At 45.8% G+C, this 12,854-nt stretch overlaps 1 non-coding gene across 1 annotated transcript; it reads left to right on the forward strand.

The window, feature by feature from the left end:
- The first annotated feature begins 4,176 nt into the window (after positions 1-4,176).
- LOC119934999 lies at positions 4,177-4,453 on the forward strand. Its single transcript, XR_005453059.1, has one exon.
- The last annotated feature ends 8,401 nt before the right edge of the window (positions 4,454-12,854 follow it).

A 12,854-nucleotide genomic window follows, 5' to 3' on the forward strand; every position in this document is an offset into this window, starting at 1 on the left:
ATAATGGGACTTGTTAAGCGCTTACTATATGCCAAGCACTGGGGGGATACAAGGTGATCAGGTTGTCCCACGTGGGGCTCACAATCTTCATCCCCATTTTGCAGATGAGGTAATGAGGCCCAGATAATAATAATAACAATAATGGGACTTGTTAAGCGCTTACTATGTGCCGAGCACAAGCGCTGGAGGGAATACAAGGTGATCAGGTTGTCCCACGTGGGGCTCACAATCTTCATCCCCATTTTGCAGATGAGGTAATGAGGCCCAGATTATAACAACAATAATGGGACTTGTTAAGCCCTTACTATGTGCCAAGCACTGTTCTAAGCGCTGGGAGGGATACAAGGTGATCAGGTTGTCCCACGTGGGGCTCACAATCTTCATCCCCATTTTGCAGATGAGGTAATGAGGCCCAGATTATAACAACAATAATGGGACTTGTTAAGCGCTTACTATATGCCAAGCACTGGGGGGATACAAGGTGATCAGGTTGTCCCACTTGGGGCTCACAATCTTCATCCCCATTTTGCGGATGAGGTAATGAGGCCCAGATAATAATAATAACAATAATGGGACTTGTTAAGCGCTTACTATGTGCCGAGCACTGTTCTAAGCGCTGGGGGGATACAAGGTGATCAGGTTGTCCCACGTGGGGCTCACAATCTTCATCCCCATTTTGCAGATGAGGTAATGAGGCCCAGATAATAATAACAATAATGGGACTTGTTAAGCACTTACTATGTGCCGAGCACTGCTCTAAGCACTGGGGGGATACAAGGTGATCAGGTTGTCCCACGTGGGGCTCACAATCTTCATCCCCATTTTGCAGATGAGGTAATGAGGCCCAGATAATAATAATAACAATAATGGGATTTGTTAAGCCCTTACTATGTGCCGAGCACTGTTCTAAGCGCTGGGGGGGATACAAGGTGATCAGGTTGTCCGACGTGGGGCTCACAATCTTCATCCCCATTTTGTAGATGAGGTAATGAGGCCCAGATAATAATAACAATAATGGAACTTGTTAAGCACTTACTATGTGCCAAGCACTGGGGGGATACAAGATGATCAGGTTGTCCCACGTGGGGCTCACAATCTTCATCCCCATTTCGCAGATGAAATAATGAGGCCCAGATAATAATAATAACAATAATGGGACTTGTTAAGCGCTTACTATGTGCCAAACACTGTTCTAAGTGCTGGGGGAATACAAAGTGATCAGGTTGTCGCACGTGGGGCTCGCAATCTTCATTCCCATTTTGCAGATGAGGTAATGAGGCCCAGATAGTAATAATAACAATAATGGGACTTGTTAAGCGCTTACTATGTGCCAAGCACTGTTCTAAGCACTGGGGGGGATACAAGGTGATCAGGTTGTCCCACGTGGGGCTCACAATCTTCATCCCCATTTTGCAGATGAAATAATGAGGCCCAGATAATAATAACAATAATTGGACTTGTTAAGCGCTTACTATGTGCCGAGCACTGTTCTAAGCACCGGGGGGAATACAAGGTGATCAGGTTGTCCCACTTGGGGCTCACAATCTTCATCCCCATTTTGCAGATGGGGTAATGAGGCCCAGATAATAATAATAACAATAATGGGACTTGTTAAGCGCTTACCATGTGCCAAACACTGTTCTAAGCGCAAGAGGAATAAAAGGTGATCAGGTTGTCCCACTTGGGGCTCACAATCTTCATCCCCATTTTACAGATGAGGTAATTGAGGCACAGAGAAGTTAAGTGACGGCCCAAAGTCACACAGCTGACAATTGGCGGAGCCGGGGGTTTGAACCCATGACCTCTGACTCCCAAGCCCGGGCTCTTTCCACTGAGCCACGCTGCTTCTCCACTTGTCTGCTGGGTGACCTTGGGCCAGTCGTTTCACTTCTCTGGGCCTCAGTTCCCTCATTTCTAAAGGCATTGGGGGGAGGGGGGGTAATCAGAGGATATGGGTTCTAATCCCGCCTCCGCCACTTGTCTGCTGTGTGACCTTGGGCCAGTCGCTTCACTTCTGTGAGCCTCAGTTCCCTCATCTGGAAAATGGGGATAAAAAGTATGAGCCCCAAGTGGGACAACCCAATTAACCAGTATCTCCCCCAGCGCTTAGAACAGTGATTGGCCCATCATCATCATCATCATCATCAATCGTATTTATTGAGCGCTTACTGTGTGCAGAGCACTGTACTAAGCGCTTGGGAAGTACAAATTGGCAACATATAGAGACAGTCCCTACCCAACGGTGGGCTTACAGTCTAAAAGGGGGAGACCGAGAACAAAACCAAACATACTAACAAAATAAAATAAATAGAATAGCTATGTACAAGCAAAATAAATAAATAAATAAATAGAGTAATAAATATGTACAAACATATATACATATATACAGGTGCTGTGGGGAAGGGAAGGAGGTAAGATGGGGGGATGGAGAGGGGGACGAGGGGGAGAGGATAATAATAATAATAATGATAATAATGATGGCATTTGTTAAGCGCTTACTATGTGCAAAGCGCTGTTCTAAGCTCACACAGCAGCAAGTGACGGAGGAGGGATTAGAACCCACGTCCTCTGGCTCCTGGGCCCACGCTCTTTCCACTAGGCCACACGGCTTCCCTGCCGTTTTAGTCGTCGGTGATTTCCCCTTGATGCGGAGATGAACGGGGCAACCTCCCGGAGGTTTTTCAGGAGCGGAGGGATGGATGCGGAGCGGCATTTTGGAAGAGCAGTCAGGCCACCAGACTGCAGGTGTGAACCGGAGTCAGGGAGATCAGGGAGGAGACCGATGCAGTGGTGGTTTGGATGGAGAAGTTGGGATGAACTGGAGAAATGTGGGGGAAAAACTGGCTCCAGAGCACGGCCTTGCCGGGGGACATCTATAGTCCGGTGATGAGAGGTGGAGGGAGCGATAAGGAAAGAGATTGAGAAGGATCAGCCCGAGAGTTGAGAAGAACCGGGAGAGAAAAGTGCCAGAAAAAGACAAGGTCCGATAGGGTTTCTAGGTGTAGGAGGTGGCCCACGGTGGCAAATCAATCAATCAATCAATCAATCGTATTTATTGAGCGCTTACTGTGTACTACGTGCTTGGGAAGTACAAGCTGGCAACATATAGAGACAGTCCCTACCCAACAGTGGGCTCACAGTCTAGAAGTGGGGGGACAGACAACAAAACCAAACATACTAACAAAATAAAATAAATAGAATAGATAGGTACAAGTTAAATAAATAAATAAATAGAGTAATAAATATGTACAAACATATAAGACTTCCCAAGCGTTTAGTACAGCGCTCTGCGCACAGTAAGCGCTCAATAAATACGATTGAATGAATGAATGAGAAGTCTTGGTCTCCTTGTTCTTGGTAGGAAGAACAGAGGGACAAGGGAGAGGGAGTCGTTTGGCCAATCAATCAATGGTATTTATTGAGCGCTTACTTTGTGCAGAGTACAAAGTACTTAAGTACAAGTTACTTTGGCCAAGAGGGCAGAAAGGAGGGCTTGGACTTGTGCATCCAGAGAGGGGAGATTGGACTGGAAGTCCAAATAGAGGGTGGCCGCCTGGGGTAAATGACAGGGGGCCGGAGGGAAAGACGGCAGGTCCCCGGGAGTTTGACAGGGAGGAGGTATGTAAGAGAGGAGACAGGATCGGAGGTTGCGGTCGGAGAGTGGGATTTCAGAGTCAGTAAAGTGAGAAATGGCATGATGACCAGTGACGATGAGATCTGTTTTTTATCCAGGTTGGTGAGCGGATGAGGTGGGGTGGAGCAGGAGGCCGTCGGAGTTGAGGAGAGGAAGCAGGCGGCTCGGGAGCTTGTCGGGAACGTCCGCATCCGGCATGCGAAGGAAGGCGAGAGAGGCATCAAAATCTCGGGAAATTGGAGGGGAGAGGTGGTCCTAAGTGAAATGGGTGATAGAGGTGGATGGGAGTGGCGGGGCGGGGGGAATTGGGCCAGAGTAGTATAGGAGCGGGGAGGTATTTGTGGAGGGGAGCGAGAAAAGGTGAGTCCCCTCAGGAGAGAGCAGCAGGGGAGACATTATCTCCTGCGGAGAGCCGGGTACCCGCCGTTGCCTTGTGTGGCTCTCCCGCCGAGTTACCTCCCGGAGATGTGGACCGGAGACCCTGTTTCCTCGCTGAAGTTCAAAACAGGTATTGCCATCCCAGTGATGCTTGTCGGGTGCGTCATCTGCAGTCTTGGAGATGCCCTGGGTTGTTAGTACCCTGGGCGAATCAGGCTGGCAGAGAGAAAATAGTCCGGAGGAAGCTGAGGCATGACTGTTGAAGGGGCAGCAGCACCATGTGCAATATTCCTCTGACACCGAACCGGATACTGTTGCCACGGCGATGATGGCCTCTCTCGTGTCATCTATCTATCTGTCGACAGTAAGAGCAGCGTCGCAGTCAAGATATGGTTTGGCGAAGGGAGTGGTTTCTGCCGAACACTGAAAACTGCTATAAGCCTGGTGTCTGTAGCTTTAAGGGACTTCTCTTTCAGAGCAGGTATTTTGATTAATCCGGTTTAAGGAATCGATTTTTGATATCATCATCATCATCATCATCAATCGTATTTATTGAGCACTTACTATGTGCGGAGCACTGTACTAAGCGCTTGGGAAGTACAAATCGGCAACATATAGAGACGGTCCCTACCCAACAGTGGGCTCACAGTCTAAAAGGGGGAGACAGAGAACAAAACCAAACATACTGACAAAATAAAATAAATAGGATAGATATGTACAAGTAAAATAAATAAATAAATAGAGTAATAAATATGTACAACCATATATACATATATACAGGTGCTGTGGGGAAGGGAAGGAGGTAAGATGGGGGGGATGGAGAGGGGTATCTAGGTACAATTAGCTTTTTGAATTCCGGCCGTAGGCTGGAAGCATAAAGCAGAGTTTGATAGCATCCCTTCTCTTTTTCTCTCTTATTTGAAAGTTTAGCAACCCCCCCGGACAAAAAAAATGGCCAACTGGATAGGTTTGTTATTTGAAAATTGACTTTGAAAGAAGTTCATCGTTTGCCTGCACCGATAGTGCAGAGCTATGCAGAAATCGTTCCAAGGGTGTTTTTCAGGGTTGCAAGAATACATATCTGTGCCTTGTGCTGGACTGGGATTTTGGTTGTCTTTATGTAGTTGCTAGAATTATTGGCTTAAAGTTTTGTATATGCTTTTTTTTTCCAGGTTCAAGAGATCCTGGGTCAGTCTGAAGAATGTTGTGAACAGCTGTGCAGATGCTGTAACTGTTAAGTTAAGCATTGTTTTGTGTAATTGTGAACAGCTAGGTATATGCAGATGCTGTAACTGTTAAGTTAAGCATTGTTTTGTGTAATTTATGGCTTCAGAAGTTCTGCATCCTGTTTGACAGTACAGTGGCATATATTTTTTGGATTTCTTTCTATCTAGGGCTATTGTTTTTTTGCCATTGGAAAAATTTTAAGAGGTGCAGGCGTACGTTTTTAAGAGAACTATGAATTTGCTTCATCATTATCCCAGAAACCTATAAACTTGCTAAATTCCACTTTAGTGAGGGGGAAAAAATTGCAGACTCCCACCTGGAAGGGCGGGAGCATTATTCATTAGGGAGTATTCACTCTCTCGACATTGTGGTCGAAGGACTCTCCTCAACCGTGAGCCTTAGAATGGGATTCTGAAACGAAATATGCATATTCAGTTGCCAAGTTTTTATCCTTTTGAAGTCCATAACTCTCAAGCCCGCTTAGTTGAGGGTCTTAGTAGAAAAGAAAGAATGCCACACCTGTGGTTTTCAAAGCTATTTTTTCCTTGGCATTCCTTACAGAGCTTGAAAACCAGCAGGGTGCCAGGAATTGTAGGAGGTATATGGAGTGGGCAGAAATTTGATACGGAAAAGATCCGGTAGACTGTCAGCTCACCAATTCTGCCGTATTGTATTTTCCCAAGCGCCTAAAACAGTGCTCTGCACACGGAAAGCGCTCAGTAAATACCCTTGGTCTATGCATCCGATGCCTACCTTTGAAGGCCTTGCAGTCTGACGTAGCAGGACAGATGACTTCAATCTGTAAGCCTCGAAATGGACAAGGAGCATTTTCTTGCTTACCTTAGGAAGACTTCTTAGAAACAACCAGGGTCCAAATCTGGACTGCAAATGCGAAGAGATTCATTCAATAGTATTTATTGAATGCTTACTGTGTGCAGAGCACTGTACTAAGCGCTTAGGAAGTACAAATCGGCAACATAGAGAGACGGTCCCTATCCAACAACGGGCTCGCAGTCTAGAGATGAGGAAGCGTTACCAGCAGAGCTGGTAATTGGAGCCCCTCGGGGCCTAGAACTGGGATTGTACTGTACTCTTCTCAAGTGCCTACTGTAAGGATAATAATGAAAAATTACGGTACTTTTTAAGCACTTAGTATGTGTCAAGAACTGTTCTAAGCACTGGATCTGCACACAGAAGGAGGCGCCTAAGTCCAATGGAGTGAATCCACCCTCTAACATCTTTAATTATAAAGGGAGTTCATGGGAGATTGTATAAAACTGCATGAAAAAGCTAATAGTGTTTGTAGGCAAATCAGGAAGAAAGCAGCAGTCTAGCTGAAGTGGATTAACCTGAGCTCTTCCTGTGAAAAAAGAAAATAAATACAAGGGAGGTTTCTGGATTGACTAGAGATTGACTAGTCTGTAAATTCCTCTGTTGTATTGTAGTCTTCCAAGTGATGTGTTCAGTGTTCTGCACACAGTAAGCGGTCAAATGCAATTGAATGAATGCGTGAGTGAATAAATATTGCTTGCTTGGTTGATTGATTGTGAATGCCGATGTCTTGGCCAAAGTCCCTTTTAAATGGACCGTCGTGAAATGGTTTTAAAGTGATTACCAAGTCTATAGTTTAAAATGTAAAAAAAAGTCAGAGCACCAGTCTGAATGTAATTTATCTTCTTAGAGTGTGTTCATTGTTATGAAATGTAAATGATATTAATGAAGTGTGTTGAGTGGTTTTTTTGTTACTGTTGTTCACAGCTGGGTCCCCTTCTATTCTCCCATCTCCCTTGGAGAACCCCTCCAGCGCTTAGAGCAGTGCTTTGCACATAGTAAGCGCTTAGTAAATGCCGTCATTATTATTATGATTCCCAAATCTACATCTCTGGCCCCGATTTAACTCCTTTTCTGCACTCTCGGCTTTCCTCCTGCCTTCAGGCCCTCTCTGCTTGAATATCCTGCCGACACTTCAAACTTAACATGTCCAAAACAGAGCTCCTCATCTTCCCTCCCAAACCTTGTCCCCTTCCTGGCTTTCCCATCATTGTAGACAGCGCTATTATCCTCCCTATGGCACAAGCCCACTACCTTGGCATTATCCTCGACTCATCTCTCTCATTTAACCCACTTATTCAACGTCACCAAATCCTGTCAGTTCAACTTTGACAACATCGCTAATATCCACCCTTTCCTTTCCATCCAAACTGCTACCACATTAATCCAAGCACTTATCCTATCCCGGCTTGATTACTGCGTCACCCTCCTTGCTGACCTCCCTGCCTCCTGTCTCTCCCCACTCCAGGCCATACTTCACTCTGTTACCCGGATCATTTTTCTACAAAAATGTCCAATGTACGTTTCCCCCCTTGCTCAAAAACCTCTAATAGCTGCCACCCGCCCCCATGTCAAATAAAAACTCCTCACCGTAGGTTTTAAAGCACTCAGTCACCTTGCCCCCCACTATCTTACCTCTCTGATTTCTTACAACAACCCAGGTCACACAGTTCGCTCCTCTAATGCCACCCTACTCACTATAAATCGATCTCATCTATCTCACTGCCAGTCTCTCGCCCATGACCTGCCATTGTCCTGAATGCCCTCCCTTCATCATATCCAGCAATCACTTTCCCCATCTTCAAGGCCCCCTTTTTTTTTTAATGGCATTTATTAAGCGCTTACTATGTGCAAAGCACTGTTCTAAGCGCTGGGGAGGTTACAAGGCGATCAGGTTGTCCCACAGGGGGCTCAGAGTCTTCATCCCCGTTGTACAGATGAGGGAACTGAGGCACAGAGAAGTCAAGTGACTTGCCCAAAGTCACACAGCTGACAGTTGGCAGAGCTGGGATTCGAACCCATGACCTCATCATCATCATCACCATCAATCGTATTGAGCGCTTACTGTGTGCAGAGCACTGTACTAGCGCTTGGGAAGTACAAGTTGGCAACATATAGAGACGGTCCCTACCCAACAGTGGGCTCACAGTCTAAAAGGGGGAGACAGAGAACAGAACCAAACATATTAACAAAATAAAATAAATAGAATAGATATGTACAAGTAAAATAAATAAATAGAGTAACAAATCTGTACAAACATATATGCATATATACAGGTGCTGTGGGGAAGGGAAGGAGGTAAGTTGGGGGGATGGAGAGGGGGACGAGGGGGAGAGGAAGGAAGGGGCTTCCTCTGACTCCAAAGCCCGTGCTCTTTCCACTGAGCCACGCTGCTTCTTCCTGATCACCTTGTAACCTCCCCAGTGCTTAGAACAGTGCTTTGCACATAGTAAGTGCTTAATCAATGCCATTATTATTATTATTAAAAGCACATCTCCAAGAGACCTTCCCCAACTAAGCCCGCATTTCCTCTCTTCCCACTCCCTTCTGCATCACCCTTGCATTTGGATTTGCACCCTTTGGTCACCCCTCCTTCAACCCCATAACTCTTTATGTGCACATCTGTAATTTATTCACACTAATGTCCGTCTCCCCCTCTAGGCTGTAAGTACCTTGTGGGCAAGGAACGTGTCTACTAATACTTACGTTGTACTCTCCCAAGTGCTTAGTGCTCAGAACATACCGGGCACATAGTAAGCACTTAACAAATACCATAATTATTATAGTAAGCACTGAATAAATGATGAATGAATTGTTCAAAATGCATCATTCTTCAAGTGTGAGCATTTTCGCTCTCCCCTTTCTGGACATTATAGAAGGAAAAAAGCTGCAGCTCTATGTGACTTGGCTCATTAAAGAATACAGTCCCACTTGGCAGGATTTCATTCATTCAATCGTATTTATTGAGCCCTTACTGTGTGCAGAGCCCTGTAATAAGCGCTTGGGAAGTACAAGTTGGCAACATATACAGTCCCCAATCAATCAATCGTATTTATTGAGCGCTTACTGTGTGCAGAGCACTGTACTAAGCGCTTGGGAAGTACACCCAACAACGGGCTCACAGTCTAGAAGGGGGAGACAGACAACAAAACAAAACATGTGGACAGGGGTCAAGTCGTCAGAACAAATAGAATTAAAGCTAAATGCACATCATTAACAAAATAGAGTAGTAAATATGTACAAGTAAAATAGAGTAATAAATCGGTACAAACATATACAGGTTTGTGAAAAGAATGACGGATGAGATCCCAGGGAGCCGTTATTACGGTGAACGGAAACAGGGTAATTCATGCAAGGGAGACACGTTTTAAAGATACAGTGATGGATTGTCGCGAGGTACCTGCAGCAGGGGGGGACCAATCTGGCATCTGCCCCCCCAAAGAAGGAACTTTGGAAAAATCCCCATGCCAAAGCCGGCTGAAGAACATAACTAGGTGTTATAAGTGGCTGGTAATAATAATAACTGTGGTACTTAAGCGCTTACTTTGTGCCAGGCACTGGCCTAAGCGCTGAGGTGGATGCAAGCAGATCAGGTTCATCATCATCATCAATCGTATTTATTGAGCGCTTACTGTGTGCAGAGCACTGTACTAAGCGCTTGGGAAGTACAAGTTGGCAACATATAGAGACGGTCCCTACCCAACAGTGGGCTCACAGTCCTAATCCCTATTTTACAGATGAGAGAATTGAAGCCCAGAGAAGTGACTTGCTCTCACAGGAGACAAGTGACAGAGTCAGGATTCGAACCCAGGTCCTTCTGGCTCCCGGGGCCATGCTCTATCCACTAGGCCATGATGCAGCCGTGCAGAAAAGGAGCACCTTTACATGGGCAGTGGGGTCTAGATCGTCCGTCAAACCAACCTACTTGGATGATTTTGCTGTTGATGGATTCGACTTCAGCTTCTCTGTATACACAGGGACATTTTCTGCGTGTAAACATACCAGCAAATATGTTGTGTGGGTGGGACAGACGGTCAGACACATGAAAGAGGAGATGCAGACGTGATTTGTTGCTCCCTGATGCTTCTTAAGGTTCCTAAAAAAGCCCAGGAAGTTTTTAAGGTCACAGCAGCCAAAGCCCATCCAAGCCCTTATTGGTGGCGATCCGGTCAGACAAGTCCTCTTTATATTTGGGTCCAGATATTTAAATTTGTCTTTATAATCTGCCATTTGGGGCAATAATCTTTCATTCAAAGTCAGCACAACTGAAGTTTGATGTTGGTTAAATAATCTTGGAATTGCAGCCCTCAAAAACGTTTGTTTTTCCTTTCGGGCTGCCATCTGTGTTGAGGTTCTAAGAAAGGAAAAGTAACAGCTTCCACAAAGTCCGTAAATTATTCAAAACTGAAAAATCATCCCCGGGGGGGGGAGATTGCAGAGCTGGGATTGGTGATAAATATAACATTTAAGACTTGGATGAATATAAAATCATGACTTTCCATAGCGGCAAATGGACACTTGATTTTTCTTTTGAGGGGTTTGGGGGGTTTTGTTGATGAGAGGATTGTGTTCCTACACAATTTAGAAAAGTACTGGTTTGAGGTCCTATAAAGCTTTCTGTAGCAGCAACATTCTGAAAAAAATGAGATATAGTTTATGGAGAAGTTGCAATCATAGAGAATCCTGTCGTTGAGAAGCAGCGTGGCTCAGTGGAAAGAGCACAGGCTTTGGAGTCAGAGGTCATGGGTTCAAATCCCAGCTCCGCCAATTGTCAGCTGTGTGACTTTGGGCAAGTCACTTAATTTCTCTGTGCCTCAGTTACTTCCTCTGGAAAATGGGGATTAAGACTGTGAGCCCCCCCAGTGGGACAACCTGATCACCTTGTAACCTCCCCAGCGCTTTGAACAGTGCTTTGCACATGGTAAGCACTTAATAAATACCATCATCATTATCGTTATTATTATTATTACTCTGCCTTTCCTAGAAGCCTGGGACCCGAACTGGAGCAGCTGTAGCTATTTTTAATCTGATAATCTTAGAAGATAATTGCAGCGCTGAAACCCGCTTGTTTGCATTGTTTCCAAGGCTTTCAGTTGAAAATACTTGTAGTGGGTGTGCAGCTAACTTGGGAAGGGCTCAGTATTTTTTTTTTTAAAGTGCCACTTCCCCAGGGCCCAGCACTAAAATCATTTTTAGCATAGGATTTTCCTCTTCCCTGACCAGGAAATTATATAAATAAACTCATCCTCTAGACTGCAAAATTTCTGTAGGCAGGGAATCTGTCTACCAACTCTGTTAAATTGTACTCTTGCTGCTTCCTTGTACTAGGGAAGCAGCTTGGAGTAGGAAAGCAGCATGATGTAGTGGGATAGTGAACGGGCTCGGGAATCAGAAGGTCATGGGTTTGAATCCCAGCCCTGCTACTTGTCTGCTGTGTGATCTTGGGCAAGTCACTTCGCTTCTCTGTGCCTCAGTCACCTCATCCCTGAAATGGGGATTGAGACTGTAAGCCCCACGCGGGACAGGGGCTGTGTCCAGTGCTTAGTCCAGTGCCTGGCACATAATAATAATAAATAATAATGGCATTCATAAAGTGCTTACTGTGTGCAAAGCACTGTTCTAAGCGCCGGGGAGGTTACACGATGATCGGGTTGTCCCACAGGGGTCTCACAGTCTTCATCCCCATTTTACAGATGAGGTCACTGAGGCCCAGAGAAGTGAAGTGGCTTGCCCAAAGTCACACAGCGGACAATCGGCAGAGCTGGGATTTGAACCCATGACCTCTGACTCCAAAGCCCGGGCTCTTTCCACTGAGCCACGCTGCTTCTCTGCACATAATGAGCACTTAACAAATACCATCGTTGTGATTATTATTACTCTCCCAAGCGCTCCTCACAGTACTCCGCGCACAGTAAGCGCTCAATTTAAAGGATTGATTGATGAATAGAGCTCTGCCAACATCCATGACTGTGAGTGTTTCTCTTCCTTCTCCCGACAACCCCACCCCATGGGCTCCGTCTCCCTTCCGTCCCTCCGGCGGGCTGGCAGAACTACGTTCCCGGGTTGTCAGCTCGACGAAGGACCGTGGGCGGATTTGCCAAGCTTCCCATTTCTGAAGATGGCAGTTGAGCCTTATTTAATTGTCTCTGGAAGCTCCTTGTGGGCAGGAAACGTGTCCACCAACTCTGTTATATCGCACTCTCCCAAGTGCTTAGTCCCGTCCTCCGCTGTGCAAGGCACTGTACTAAGCGCCGGGGTGGATACAAGCAAATCGGGTTGGACGCAGTCCCCGTCCCACGTGGGGCTCACAGCCTCAATCCCCATTTTACAGATGAGGTTACCAAGGCCCAGAGAAGTGACTTGCCCAACGTCACACGGCAGACGAGTGGCTGAGCTGGGATTGAACCTACAACCTTCTGATTGTCGGGCCCCTCGTTCTATTCACTACGCCATGCTGCTTCTGTAAAAAGTCCACTGTGCCACCTGTATGAAGTCCGTTTTACAGATAAGGAAACCGAGGCCCAGAAGTTAAGTGACTTGTCCAAGATCCCACGGTAGACAGTTGGCGGAGCCCGGATTAGAACCCGCATTCTGTATATATGTATATATGTTTGTACATATTTATTACTCTATTTATTTCACTTGTACATATCTATTCTATTTATTTTATTTTGTTAGTATGTTTGGTTTTGTTCTCTGTCTCCCCCTTCTAGACTGTGAGCCCGCTGTTGGGTAGGGACTGTCTCTATATGTTGCCAACTTGTACTTCCCAAGCACTTAGTAC

Source organism: Tachyglossus aculeatus, chromosome 1 (genome assembly GCF_015852505.1).
Source record: "Tachyglossus aculeatus isolate mTacAcu1 chromosome 1, mTacAcu1.pri, whole genome shotgun sequence".
Lineage (NCBI taxonomy): Eukaryota > Metazoa > Chordata > Mammalia > Monotremata > Tachyglossidae > Tachyglossus > Tachyglossus aculeatus.